The following is a 14,770-nucleotide window of genomic DNA, read 5'->3' as shown; positions in this document are numbered from 1 at the left end:
TACAGCTACATTAAAATCTACATTTACTACACAATTACTTCTAAAATCTACAAAAGTTAAAAAAATCAAAAAAAACCCTCTGAAGCATCAAGGGCTTCAAAATCTACTCCAGCTCAACAAATAGCAGCATTAACATAATCAGACCCAAACAACCCATATTCCGATTCTGTTTGTTCAGAAATTCTGCCATTTCTGCAGCGCTGTGTCAAAGCAAACTACATCCAGTATCTCTTCATCGGCAATTTTTTAGTAGCCCATTGGGATGGATTTGATTTTTGAGGGAAACCATTTATGTTGTGCTAGGCAAACTGATGAGGTATCAGCTTTTCTGTTTGATATCATTGCCATTTCCTGGACACAAAAAAAATTTGTCTGTTCATCACCTCAACATAATGTTACTCAGCATGCCATAAACTGTGTGTCCTTCTCCAAACTAGAGATGTAGCATTCCACTTAAATACCTACTGCTAAGCTTACAGATAATTATTTATTGGATGGCATTATTTCCACAACTAATGATCTTTGCTCCTTTTCAAAGATTTAAAAGATGTACTTTTATGCTTTGAAAACCTTGAGTCACTAGGACATTTGGGGAAAAACCAGTTTGTACTACATCTGCATGCAGCATGGAGCTCAATGGTAGGAGCTTCTGAAGTAGGAGAAAATGTAAGGTTTTGCTTAATAAAAGATTAAAGGTAGATTGCCAAAGGAAAACCCAGACTCAGGGACCTTCTCAATACAGACTCCATTCCCATGAGATCCACAAGAGGGTTTTGTATTTTGGAACAAACATAATATTCAGTCCAGAGGAAAGAAACCTGATTAAACGAGGTTTGACAAATCTTAAATTTGCAAGATAACAACGTTTGTGGAGGAAAACACACAGAAGGACTTCTATAAAAAAAGTGCTTGTATCAGTTTAACACAGCATTCCATGGGCCATAAACAGAGTCAATTGCTGTTCTCAGAATGCTTCCCACATCCCCTACAATGCCTTCACTGCAATAGCCCAAATTTCCCGTATCTCCTTTATACCCCTGTAGCACAGTATTCCTGAAACTGCATACAACATTTTCAGATCCTCTGCATAGCACAGTTCATTTGTAGCATCTTCACACATACCTTTGGCCATCTCTCCTCTCGCTCCCCTATCCTGTGAGACCACCACCATAGTACTTTGAGGTCCCATTGTTCGCTTCCCTGTCTTTGCTGGCCTGTAGGATGAGTGAGAACGTGATTTGCTGCATGCACTGGGACTTGAGGTACATGCTGATTAAATCTGTGGTATGTGTGGGGACTGACAAGCTAGATAACAGCAGTACACTCTTCATGGGGCAAATAAAGACTAACTCTCTCTGTCACTCTCTCAGCAGAGTGTCTTCTGAATCTACAGCTCTGATTCACACAGCACTGACAGAAACTTACTATATTTGAGATGGATGTGCTTTGGCAGATTTGATTACAATTAAGAAGTAGAGTCTGGGTTTGACAACTACATAACATTATAAAACCTTTCTAAACTATCAGTGGGTGTGACTGATACCATTAGAAAAGGGGTAATTCACACAGTTATTATTGGACAACTCCTCGCATCTCTTTTAATTTTGGATTATCAACACCCTTTACTGTTTACAAGGAGGAGGAATTTAATATTATCCTTCATTCTCCCTTAAATCTTATTTCTGACCATTTCAGTGTTCTCCTTCATTTAATTTCTTACAATTTTAAACAGAAGCTTTCTCCTCTCTGGTTCTTTGAACAGAAGTAATTTCTCTCCAAAAACGATGATGAATTTTGCCTTTTTCTTGAAGGGCTTTTCTAGTGCCTGGTTGCAGACTCCCTATGGGTGCAACTGTATGAGGTCTGTGTGGTATATCCCAGCTTGTGACAGGCATGTATGCAGGCTCGCTCTAGAGCCAGGTAGGCTCAGCAGGGCAGCACCATGGCCATCCCTTCTGCTCCCCTTCTGCTTTTCTTGCCATTGCCAGTGAAATAGTTTTGCTATTTGATCAAATAATTTAAAATAATTGGCCTTTTTGGCGGATAGGGGCAGTTAGGCTGGCAAGCTTTGCATGGAGAAACAACAAATGTTACATTATAGCAATATGAACTTTGGTTAATCCATACTGTGATCACTGCAGGTGAAAACACCTTTGATTTTGAGGCTTTTTTCAAATATTCAGAAACTTGCTAATAACAGATAAACCCCTGCATGTGAGCATGTACACTTAAAAGTTTTTGTTTGGGTTTTTTTTACTTTTTTTTTTTTTCCCCCCCCCCCCCCCCACTGTTAGAGTTGGACGCAAAAAGCCCTGTTGTGATTTCACTTAAGGAAGGTGAAGTTCTCTTTCCTGAGCAATTAGGTTTTGGAAGCAGGCATCTTTTCTCTTTCCTGAGCAATTAGGTTTTGGAAGCAGGCATCTAAAGTTCTGATTCTAAGAACTCCTGCTGAGCCCCATCATTGCAAAGCAGTGCTACGTATCACAGAGCCATTGAATCACAGAGTGGTTTGGGCTGGAAGGGACTTTAAGATCATCTAGTTCCACCAGATACATTTGAAGAGGACGCGAGACTGTCAGCTTCCTGACAAGTACCAACCATGGAAACACTGCGATGCCCAAGCCCGCGGAGCTCCCCTGCAGCTCCAAAAAAAAACCGACCCGGGCGCTTCAGCATTCCCGTAAATGGCAAGAGCTGGCACAGTTCTGCCACCGTCACCGGCCCCCGGTCGTGCTGAGCCGCTGGCATGGAGACGTGCCTCCCGCGTTTGCTCGGGAAGCCGAAGGGATCCAAGAGGACAAGGCCCGCGGGCCCGCTATGTGCGCGCTGGCCCAGGGACGGCCATAGCGGGAGGGGCGGCGAGGGGAGCGCAGCGAGGGGCGGTGCGCGGACAGGGCGCCTGCGCGCGCGGGTGGGCGGTGGGCCGGGGGCGCGCCGGGAGCGGGAACGGGAACGTGTCCCTGCGGCCCTGGAGCGGTGGGAGCGGGTTCGGGGGCGTGTCCCTGCGGCTCCGAGAGCGGTGGGAGCGTGTGCGCGTCCGCAACCGTGTCCATGTCCCTGCGGCCCCGGTAACAGTGGGATCGGGTCCGTGTCCCCGCGGCCCCGGGAGCGCTGGGAGCGGGTCCGTGTCCCCGCAGCCCCGGGAGCGGTGGGAGGCGCGGGCCCCGTCAGTACGAGCTCGGTGTGCGGGGCGGGGGAGCGCGGCGAGGAGCCGCCTGCGCTGGGGGCGAGCGGAGAGGGGGAGCACGGCCGGGAGCGGGTAAAATTGCGGAGGGAGGGTATGGGAATGAGCGCGGGGGGTAACGAGTTCCCGGCCGGTGTTGCAGTTCAGCGTTACCGAAGGGGTTTGGTTTAATTGTACCTCTTCGTACTTAGAGCATCTGGTACGTGGCGGAAACTTTGGGTCGTCTCCTGCAGCTCGGGTGTTCTGGGGAGTCCCTATATGTGCGGGAAATCCCTCATGACCATCACAGGCAGGACTTAGGGGTGTGATCCTGCAAGTAAGTCTGCCGGTACATAGTGCCCTGTAGCGTAGTGTTGCTGATATAATTGGGAGCAGTTTCGTATCTAAAAATTCCGTGCCAGATGAAAGTACTTACTGTACCGGGCTCAGGGATCGTAAGTGAGGAGGACGGCTGTAGTGCATTGGTGTTTGCCTTTTAGCTGCAGCTTTTGAATGGTTTTGTGTTAAAGTAAATGCAGTACTAGGTGTTACTTTCTCCATTTCACGCGTGGAGAAACTGTACCACGGGCAAGTGATGCTGTTCACTAAGATTTTTTCACTGACGAGACATAAATTGCTTCATTCACTGCTCTAGGTGTTATTTTGGAGGTTCCAGAACAGTGATCAGAGAACTTGAAAGGAGACTTGCCCAGGTTCATGGGAGTCCTCATTTGACAAAAATGCCCCAGGTGACGATGGAAATGTGTTTGCAGGTGTTGAGGAGAAGCAGAAGTGGGACTATGAGCAAGAGTATTCAAGAAGATTTTATTTCTGAGTCATAATATAAGTGTGTTTAAAGTACAGCTGTGGTATGATTGCACACTTAAGATTTTCACAGCACTAGGGTAGTAATAGTCAAAAAGGAGAATACATACATTCAGTTTCTTACTAACACTTACTTGTCTCAAAGAGTTAACAATGAAGATCTCTTGTGGATTTAACATTTTTTTCTACCCCTTCATGCAACAGCTATGGAAGTTCCCAAGGGACAGCTGAGTCAGGTTAGAAGACAGTTTTCAACAGAGAGGTTTAGAGAAGGGGAATAGGAAAGTTTGTTGTAATTTAAATGGCTAACATTTAAAAAACCAAAAAAACCATTTTGGGTTCAGTTCACATTCTTCAACTTAAATATTTACTATTTTTGTCAGTAAGATTGCCAGTTATGTGAGATGTTCTTTCTCCAAAGATTTTTTTTTCTTTGCAACTCAGTGATGATTCTGTAAGTCTTCTGTTTTTAATTACAAACACTGATTAAATTTAGAATACTGTAAAGGATGACTTTGAGGTTTTATATTATTCTTTGTCAGTATTCAACTTTGCTAATGTTTCATGAACCTTTCTCTAACAGTGTGAAGTATCACCTTTCATCCAAGATACTGTTACTGTAAATGAGTTTTCTTGGTAAACAGTTCCTTTAAGTATGATTGATCTTGTTTTTGGTTTATGTAGGTATTTCTTTGTCATTTTTGAAACAGCTGTGTTTCATTTTCACAAATACTTTTTGGTTAGAAGAAAGAAATTAATTTTTTTGATTTTGGAAAGCTTGTTTTTTTCTTTTTCTCTCTGGTTTGAGTTGACAAGTCCTTCTATTTTTTCCTACATATTATTTAAAGCAGAAGTTGAGGGGTGTTTCATTTCTGTGTTTTTATTATATGATCTTAAATCTAAGTTACATGAATCAGTTTGGTGAACTTGGGTCTTGCTAATTTGAAGGTGGCATGCATAGAGATTCGGTAGCCTGTTTGAATGATGCAAGAGCTTGGTTGAAAAACTACTTTTTTTGGCAAATACGTAGCTCAAAAGTCACCCAGCAGGTGTATAACTTGGCTAGCTGGTTTTTTTTGTTTTGTTTTGTTTTTGTTTGTTTTTTTCTTTTGTTTGTTTTTTTTTCTTCAGAGACTAGGTTTTTGCACTGCATATAAATGGGACCTTGAAATTGTTGTAAAACAGTGGGAGGGACCTTCCATCACATTTTTCATAACAGTTTTCAACATATTTAGAGGATTTTATAAGCATTGTGTCTTCTGTTTGAAATGCTTTGGCATAACTACAAGTAACATGCCTTACAGCTATGATTGCGTCATCTTAGTATCCTGAGAGCAACAGCTGGGTAATATTTATTTGTAAGGCAGTGAATTGTGGAATAAAGTTATCATGCATTATAATTCAGATGATACTTTTAAACTGAAATAATGATGGTCCTAAATATATGCAGTTATAAACAATAGCAACATTTTTGCATCCCATGTTGGTTGGGCATCTGCAGCACTAATCCTATGTTCATCTCAGTCTTCAGTCTTGTGGTTGACTTCTGAACTCTTGCAGCTAAATGAATTCATCAGTGAGATGGGAAGGGGTAAAACCTGCACAGTAATGAGAAGTGAAGTGTTGGAAAGGAGACACTTTCCGATACTCTGCTTTTGAGTTAAGTATCATCCCCTTCGACCTTCTCTCATCTTCCTGAAAAGAGCTAGACCCCATCTGCTGCTTGGGTGAGGAGGGTTGTAGAGAGACAGAGCTCTTTAGCCCCAAGAGAATAGGAGAGAAGGAGCCCACATCAAGTGTCCGTTAAATCCACAGACACCCCAGCAAGATGTGGTGAGATGGGGAAAAGAGAATAGTAACTGAATGTAAGAATGATACATTGTATCCTTCTGCCTGAAATTTTACTGAGCTGCTTGTCCAAAAGGTTTAATAGTATCCTGAGTCTCAGGGGTATATTTTTAGAATTACTTTCACAAGCATTTGATTAAAATTTCTTGTTGCAACATTGAACTAGTTTTGAATTTGAAAATGCTGTTCTAGGCCATACCACTTCCAAAGGGTTTGAGTTAGAGCCCTTAAATTGTATGTTTGAAACTTTTCTCCTGCATAAAAATCCGTCTGCAGATTGGTTGAAAATTGGCATAGGTATAAATTGTGTTCTGACATGGAAAAAGTCCTGTACATTTAGTAGCTTAAAAAAGTCATGCCATCTACGCAGTTTTGTCATAGCTGTCTTTGCAGTAAGCCCTGACAATTTGTAATTCTTACTAAGACTGCAAAAATAATAATAATAAAAAATAAAATCTGTTCATGCCTAACAAAGCTTAAGCTGGAATGTCTTTGGTGCAGTTCTCATGCTCTCATTCACCTTCATGAGAAACAAATAATGGGATTCTGTTCTGTTATGCTTTCATAATACACGTTAAACTTTATTAGTTTTCATTTCTTTCACTACTTTGTTCATAGATACTTGTAAACTGAAAATTATAAATGTATTAGGTAGCCATAGGTCTACACTACTTAACTTCTGTATTACTTTATCTCTCTGTGTCTGATACTTTAATTTAAAAAATATATTGTGAAGTCGAAATAAGAATGTGCATTGTTGTAATTTAGTGGTTTTCTCAGATGTTATTTTTTGTGCAGGAGAAAGTTGAGTGAGGAATTTGGCCAGGAATGTGTTGAAATGGTTTTTATAAAGTGTCAAAGACTCTGACATTCTGTCATCCATATGACTGATGCCACTCCAACAAGGCAGCAGCTGCCAGAAAAAGAGCTGAATAGTGACCTGAGCATTCCATTACACATGAGATTCGTGTGTTCACAGAAATCTGTTTTACCATGTGTTTTTTCAGGATATTCCACTCATCCTGGAAGGGAAGGTGTTTTTAAAATGTGCTGTATTTCTTTAAAAGGTATTTCCGTGGTAAGCATTTAGGGAGCTACGGGCTGTGCCAGTACTGTTTGCTGTGCCCCTCGCTCTGTCTCTTTTGCTGCGCTCGGTCTGACAGTGCCGTGTCTTTTACAGTGAGGTCAGTGGCTCAGCTGTAGTTGTGTAACAAGAGAGTCCATTCATAAATGTGTTTCTTGGCCTAGAGACATTAGGTTGCATTTCCTAGCATAAAATCAGGGTTCATTACGTCTTAGGAAAGTATTGGAGTAACACCCGTTCGTTTGGCCTGTGCTTGGTAATGATGTTGGGTCATTTGCAGAAAAGGCTCTGTATTTGTTTAGTAAAGAAAGCATAAGCTTTTCCTCTGGTAATCTTAGAAGTCTTAATGTGATGTTTTAGGCACTAGAAGAGTTGGACCTCTTTTATAAGTGAAATGTGACTGTGTAAAAATGTCTGCTGCTTGCTCACCACATTGACTGGAAGTGTTAAAAGTAGCTGTATGTCCACCATCTAATATTTGAGATAAATGTAAAGAACTGAGTAATGCTAAAGCCAAAATTACTCTAGGGCTCTGTATTAAGTTAAAACGTCAACTGAAATTTCTTCCACATTGGAGAAATTGTTGCCTCAAGTTTGTCTACCTGAAGATAGGTTTGTGTAGCTGTGGCAGAATAGTTACACCATGCAGCAGTGACTGTCTAGATGAACTGTTAAAACATGTCAGTCGGTTAATCTGACGTGGTAGAAGTTTGTAGTTACTATTCTGGACATCAATAGAGCTCACAGGTGCATGCTATGTCTGGAGGCACAGAGTGGAGAGAACTGAGTGTACCAGTAGTGGGCCTCATGCTGTAGCAGATGGATATGCCCTGAAGGAAGCTGCAGCCCATGGACTGTAGCCTGTGGAGAGGAGCCCATGCAGGAGCAGGTTTTTCGGGCAGGAACTGTGGCCTATGGAAGGGATTCATGCTGGAGCAGTTCATAAAGGCATCCTCATTTGGGGTAATGTTGAGTAGATTAACAATGTTAGGGATAGGGGAGATACTGAGACACTCCTACTTTCTTCTCTATCCTACATGTCAGAGTTAAGGATGTGTGGAGAGTGCTCTTTCAGTGCTTTTCTGCTGTGATGTTCCTTTTGTACAAAACAGATTTATTGTATTTGCTTGCCAAGCCTTTCCTCATTTACATCCGCATTTGCAATTTCTTCTTCCTTGATGCCCACAGGCATGGAGACTGTAAGTTGTGTAAGCAAAGTATGTAGGCTATTTTCCTGGTTTCAGCTGGGATAGCGTTAATTTTCTTCATAGTAGCTGGTAGGTGAGTGGTTTTTATTTAGTATGAGAATAATGTTGATAACACACTTATGTTTTGGTTGTTGCTGAGAAGCGCTTACATGGACTTTTCCCATGTTCTGCCAGTGAGAAGGCTGGAGGGGCACAGGAAGCTGGGAAAGGAAACATCTGGGACAAGTGACCCAAACTGGCCAAAGAGATATTCCATAACATATGGCATCATGCTCAGCGTGTCAGCTGAGGGGAAAGCTGGCCAGGGGCTGCTGCTCAGGGGCTGGCTGGGCATCGGTCAGCAAGTATTGAGCAATTACATCCTTTGTTTTGTATATTCTAATTATCGTTATGATCACAATTATTCTATTTATTATTCTTATTGTCTTCCTTTTCTGTCCCCCTTAAACAGTTTTTATCTCAACCTATCGGTTTTCTCACTTTTGCTCTTCTTATTCTCTCCCCTATCCCACTGTTGATGGAGAGTGAGGGAGTGGCTGTGGTGCTTAATTGCCATGTGGGGTTAAACCATCACTTATTTCCTGGTGTGTTACGTATTCTTTATCTTTCTCAGTTTGTAATTTAGGGAGTTGGAGCTACCAGTACTTTTGTTCTAGTTATCAAGTAATAAATAGTAAGAAAAGAATGTGGAGCCAGCACATCTGTGTATCTGTATTCTTGACATAACTTGAATATTTTAGCTGGCAGTGGCTATTACTGTAATCAGGTCCCGCAAGTGCACCTTGCTCTGTTTCTTTTTAACTCATATGTTTCCTCTGTAAAATTGTCTGGTTCTGAAGAGCTTGCAGAATGTTACCAGTCATTGTCTGGAAACGTCTGTTACCATTCTCCTAAAATAACCATGCCTAGTCAGCTGAAAGCTGAGCTACTGTTTTTCTGCTGGTTGCCATACCAGGTTTTCTGACATTTTTCAGTGGGAAGTGTAGACAAAGGATTACAGAAGGTTGCTAGAAATACTGCTTGCCTCCTAATGCAGCTATCCCAAATTTCCATGAGAGCCTGTGCTGGTGCAGAGAAAGTATAGTTTGGGGACTGAACCATAGAGAAAGATTGAGACTGCGACAGTCAAGATCCAGACTAGTCTGACTTTATGTAACTGATAAGCTGAAACATGCAGAAGTCCAAAAAGCTTTTTTCACACTATTAAGTGTCTGGAACGAGGAAGTCTTTCCTCAAAACTCATGTGCAGTCCTGATAGTAGATAAGAACTTTGTGGCATAAAGGAAGCTTACTGGAGGAGCTTTCAAATACCTACCTGCTTGGAATGTACTTATTGCACAAAGAGTTCAAACAGGTTCAAGTTACAGGAGGTTGACACTCATCATGAGGCTGTACCTGTCCTTTCTCTCCCTGCATTAGCCACAATCCTTCTTACCCATATACCCTGTGTCTACTCAGGTCTCATCCTTTCTATATCTCTAGGTATTATCTTTATGTTGAATGGAAGCATGAGAAAAACCTACACCTTACCAGACACAGGCATGCTTATAAATTCCTCTAATGCAGGTGCAACTCTGCTGAAGGAAGTGTGTTTGCCAGCTTAATATAGTGCAGCTGAGGAGGAGGCTTGGGAAGGTTGGCAGCAAAACTCTTCCAGGTAGCTGTGTGCCAGACCAGAGTTCAGCCAGCACCACTGACATAGCAGTGCTGTCTCCCTGGTAGCCTGGGGGATCCCCAGATAGACAAGATGACAGAGAAACACCTCTGGTTGTTTCCATCCAGCTGATCCTATGAGGTTGCTAGAGGAGTATTGTGGGGCTGAGGGGTGGAAAAAGCACCAGTGAGGAACAACCTTGTAATAATGAGTTACCTTTTATGAAAAGCCTGGTCACTGAGCCAGGCTGGTTGCATAAAGTAGATGCTTCTGCGGGTGGTGGTATTGTCATCAACTGGTATGTCCAGGCAATAACGGAGAGTAATGCAGGGGGAGCACCTCGACTTCTCCACAGGTATGGATAAGAGGGTTGGCAGCTTGATCTACATAAGAAGAACGGTATCTCTAATATATAAGATTTCCAAATGGAGCAGATGCTGAAAGGACACTGATAAAAATTGTGGTTTGCTTTCAGGAGCAAAGGCTTGAGCCTTTGTTTCGAGTGGTTTGTTGTGGGAATTATTTGTAAGCAGTATTGCTTCTGTCCTGGTATGCCTGAGTGCCTCTGTGCTGGTTCTGCTGTGCCAGGAAGAGAGGATGGAGTCTGTCTGCCATCCCAGGTTGGGACATAAGCTGAGGGAGGGGCATGTGGGACGGCACCAGAGAGCCTCTTTGGCCTGAGGAAAAGTGGGATGTGTTGGCACTTCTTTCTTTTTTCTTTTTTTTTTTCTTTCGTCCTATGATTTGAGCTGACTCTTTTCTGCAGCGTGTGAGAGGTAACAGAGGTTTCTTTATGGTGTGGGGTTTCCTGGACGAAAAGTGTCTGCTGCTTGCGAAGTGCTCTCCGTACTTTTTGGAGTGACTGTTCTACAGGAAGGAGGGATGTGGCAGCAGCAGTGAGTGGTTTAGTGTGCTTTCTTCATTTGGCTTGAAATTCTGAGAAGTGGAAGAGGGTTTTGTTTCAGGATTGGATTTCTTTTGTTTGTCTTTTTTGTTTTGGTTTGGTTTTAAATAGCCTATGATTTCATCATTTTTCAGTGCAGTTTAAATAGGTGGGCTTTAAATAGGAAGAGATAATAGGATTAGAAAAGTGTTGCATAAAGGAGGTGTCAAAAACTATTGGCTAAATGCCCTACTAAAAAACTAATCTGTTGAAAAGAAGGAAATGCCTGTGAAAGGAGTAGGTGTAGGCACTTGTAAAACTTGAAGACTTGAACTGTCCTGCATAGAAAAGCTGATGCTGTACTGTGATCTTTCTACCTTGTCAGTTGAATTTAATTCCTTCTGGGTGGGTTTAATGAAGAAGATTACTGTACTTCTTCACCATACTCACAGAACAAACCCATTGCTGCTTTTGATTTTGACCTAGATAAAATAATAAATAATTGTCTGCATAGTACAGAACTGATAAATGCAGTCCCAAAGAGCTCTTTCATGCTTAATTTCCTGCTTGAACTTATTACAGTTAGGTTAAAGTGAATTCTTGTTGTTGCTGAACCTGTTCTGCTACCTGTGGAATTTGTGCGAGAGCTTGATGAGGTCGCAGGAGCTTCTGGAAAATCCTATGTGATGGGAAACCTGTCACACAGGACAGTGTGAAATAGGTAGAGTCAGAAAGTTGGTTTGTATAAATTAACAATTAGGTTTTCCTTTTATCAAATTAAAATATCTTTCTGGAGTTATCTTGCAAGCGTTCCTTATAGGGTGAGTTGTTTTAAATGCAAACACACAAAAAATAAAATTTAGGCAGTGTGTTCTCACTGATTATTATTACTGTTAAGCATTACTTACTGAAAAAAAGTGATCATGTGAATCTAGGCTTTAGCATAGTTATGGCAATTTTTTTCTGAAAATGGATCAGGAAAAATCAATGTTTAGAAAATAACGAGTTTTTATCAACTCCAGTTACTTACAAATTTTGTTTATAAGGTTGCTTTCCATCACTAATATCTAGATCAGGGCTACCAGTTATCAGTCTTCCTGCTGATACTGACTTTGTCTACTTAGGAATTCTGCTTAGATGAAAAAGAACAACTTTTAGTCCAGTATTTCTGGGTATGTCTGAGCTTGGTAGTGCTAGTGGCTTCACTCAGGCTGCTAGGCAAATGGGTAGGTTGACCCTGCAGCCCTTATGTGGGGAACCATCTTGTACGTTTGTTGCTCGCTTGTTCTGTGCTTACACAGTGTGTCAGACTCCAATGCATGTGTGTTTCTGTTGGGAAAACCATGGATGAAAATGGATGGGGTTCTAATTTTCCTAGTTAGAAGACTTGTCCATGCTGGAACCTTCCTTACTATTTTGGACTTCCTGGATCGAGAAGGGCAAGTTGGGGCATCATGTTTTTGCCAGCGGGCTCAGGAATCAGAACAGAGGAGCCCCCGTGTTCAGGGAGGAGTCATAGGGCTCTATGTTTCTGATCGGTTCCTGCGGGTAACCTGTTATGAGCAGTGCCTAGAACCCTGGAACAAGCAAGTAGGGTTTGGCACATGTTTCAAAAAACATAGGCTACAGAACTTGAGTTGCCAGACAAGCTGCAGAGACCAGGGATGGTTATTGGTACAGACGAGATGTTGGGGAATGCAGATTGTGCACTAATTTTGTGCCTCGATATGATTAGGGATATATTTAGAATTGCGTTAAAGTGTCTGTTTAAATATGAGTATATCTACAAGTGGATGGGGTCCTTTCACATTTTTCACTGATTTTGGAATTCTGACTAATGTAATATTTGGATAACTATGTTTTTTTCTCTTTAATTTTTTTTAGTCATGGATTTTCAAATATGTACTGTAGTGGTTTTGAGCTGTGGAAGTGCTGTGCCCTTCTAGCCAGCTGTAACTTTCTAAACTAGGTTTGGTTATGCTTCACTGAGAATTTTCTTCACGAGTGTTGTACTTTATGTTCCCTATGAAAGTTTCTTGGTACCTTTGATGATGGGCAGATATAGCTAGAGTCAGGTTTCAGAGCTATGAGAAGAGCTTAGTTGCGCCAGAGATGTTTTCCCACCCATGTTTGAGGGTTAGTCACCCTGAGTTACAAAATATAGAAAAAAGAACCACGTTTTCAGTGTCTTAGAGATTATTATTTAGAGCAAGATTTGTTTAGTATTGAATTTTTGATTGAATTATTGTTTGCACGTTATAATGTCTGACTGGGTGATCTTTTTTCACCCCCCACCAATATATCAACCATGATTTAGGGTTGTCAAAGATGACAAGAAGTGCTTCCATAGGTACATAGGGAACAAAAAGAAGACAAGTGAAAATGTGGGCATGTTGCTCAATGTGACAGGGGTCTTGGTTACACAGGACATGGAAAAGGTTCAGCTTCTAAATGTTCTCTTTGCCTCAGTCTTTAGTACCAGGACTGTTAAGGTTGGAGTAGATTTTGCATGACTATTTTAGTCATTATTTTATTAAGACTATTCCCTTAAGAATTATTTTATGCATGTATTACAACTCTGACTTTTATACTACTTCTCCAAGTATGGCTTTTTAACAGCAGACCCTGGACCTGACATGTTTTTGAATTGTTTTCCTTTAACAAGGTCCAAACTTTGGTATTCTTGACTCTAGGTTACCTACCCAGGTATTTTAAGCTTGCTGGTGAAAGATCACTTTTTCAAATGAAGAGCCCTTAGTGTGAAATGGTAACACAACACCCTCCAGAGGGGAGACGATCAAGTTTCCTTTTGTTTCTCTGACAGGCAAGTTCATATTGAGGCTTAACCTCTTGCTTGTTCTTATACTTTCAGTTATTGTCCTCTTAAGTTCACAAGTTCTCAGTCTTTGTTAGGAGTTACAGAAGTGCTAGCTCATCACTGTGTTTGCCGTCTTTATTCACAAGGGTATAGTTCTTTCTCATCTCTTACTAGAATCAGCTGTGCCTTTCTGTGCACATGCAGTTTTTGTGCCTCAGGGGAAAAAACACCAAGCAAACAACCTTTTAACCTGTGAAGTAATAATGTAAGGTGAATTGTGGGTACATTGATTTGTGTGTTTTTCCATTTAAAATACCAAAATATCTAGGTGCTTCCACATTTTGCAATACATACTGTATTCTCCATAGATAACATCAAAATACTGAACTGTAGGTTTCTGAAACATAATTATTGCCTTCTGCACTTGTGTTGTGATGAGCTGGAGGTGACTAATGGTTGTGATTGTATTCATATTTATGCTGCTCTGTTGAAGCGCTCAAGTGTATTTTAAGCAAGAGCACCATTCTGTTGCTGCCATAGAACTTAGTGGAGATGTGATTTTAATTATTATGGAAAACAATTTGCCCTGACTGGAGTATGATCTGAATATTTGTCAGAGACGAGTACTATGAACTTTTAGTTCACTTATAATAGAACCTTGCAAAGCTGACAAAGGAAATTCATATGTGTGAGATTTGGAATAGGAGTGGAGAAGAGTAGAAATAATGTTGGTGCAGTAAGTTTACAGTTTATGTTCATAATCTAATGTCCTAGTACCTTAGCAATTTTACACCTGCATCCTGGAATTTTAAAAACAACGACAAAGTATTTCAGAGCCTTGTTCTTCTGACTAATACTGCCAATTGCCTCCTGTTGTTTCTTTATGTCTTTTTCCATGGGTAGTTAATTTTTAATTTTATTTGTGGAAAAAAAAAGAGTTTCTTATGGAAGACAGCCCATTTGCACTGGTCTGCATATCAGTGGTAAGCAACTGTCTTAACTTATTTTAAAAATTGTAGTTCACTTCTGGTAAAGTGGGAAGCTATGCATATAATAAATAATAAATTGATTTTTAGCAAACACCTCTTCATAGTCATTCCTTGCATATTAAGTTCAGTATCTTAACTTTTATATTGTCCTTTTCAGCCCAGGTTAATCTGGGATGCATTTGGGTTGGATGATGGGGAAGGAAATTCCCTCCTGTTGTATGCATTTTGTGCAGCGTTGCTTCTGGTTTATTTTGGAGAAGATTACACCCCTCGGGGGACATGCTTCACCTGCTGAACA

The 14,770-nt window shown here is 41.2% G+C and overlaps 1 protein-coding gene across 5 annotated transcripts in view; it reads left to right on the top strand.

Moving 5' to 3' along the window:
* Positions 1–2,983: 2,983 nt before the first annotated feature.
* Positions 2,984–14,770, top strand: part of B4GALT4 (beta-1,4-galactosyltransferase 4) — a 27,965-nt gene continuing 16,178 nt past the window's right edge. Inside the window, exon 1 of one of the 5 annotated variants that reach the window (XM_027681198.1) lies at positions 2,984–3,090. The gene's annotated coding sequence lies outside the window, so the exon portion shown is untranslated. Of the gene's footprint in view, positions 3,091–3,317; positions 3,501–9,890; positions 10,138–10,383; positions 10,559–14,770 lie in introns of those variants that run through there. The other 4 variants (XM_027681199.1, XM_027681197.1, XM_027681201.1 and 1 more) reach the window with 4 other exon arrangements.

The sequence above is a fragment of the Neopelma chrysocephalum genome, unplaced genomic scaffold, assembly GCF_003984885.1.
Source record: "Neopelma chrysocephalum unplaced genomic scaffold, ASM398488v2 Primary Assembly neopelma1_60, whole genome shotgun sequence".
In the NCBI taxonomy this organism is placed as follows: Eukaryota; Metazoa; Chordata; class Aves; order Passeriformes; family Pipridae; genus Neopelma; species Neopelma chrysocephalum.
The sequence above is the reverse complement of the archived record's forward strand: the minus strand, read 5'-3'. Positions and strand labels throughout refer to the sequence as shown.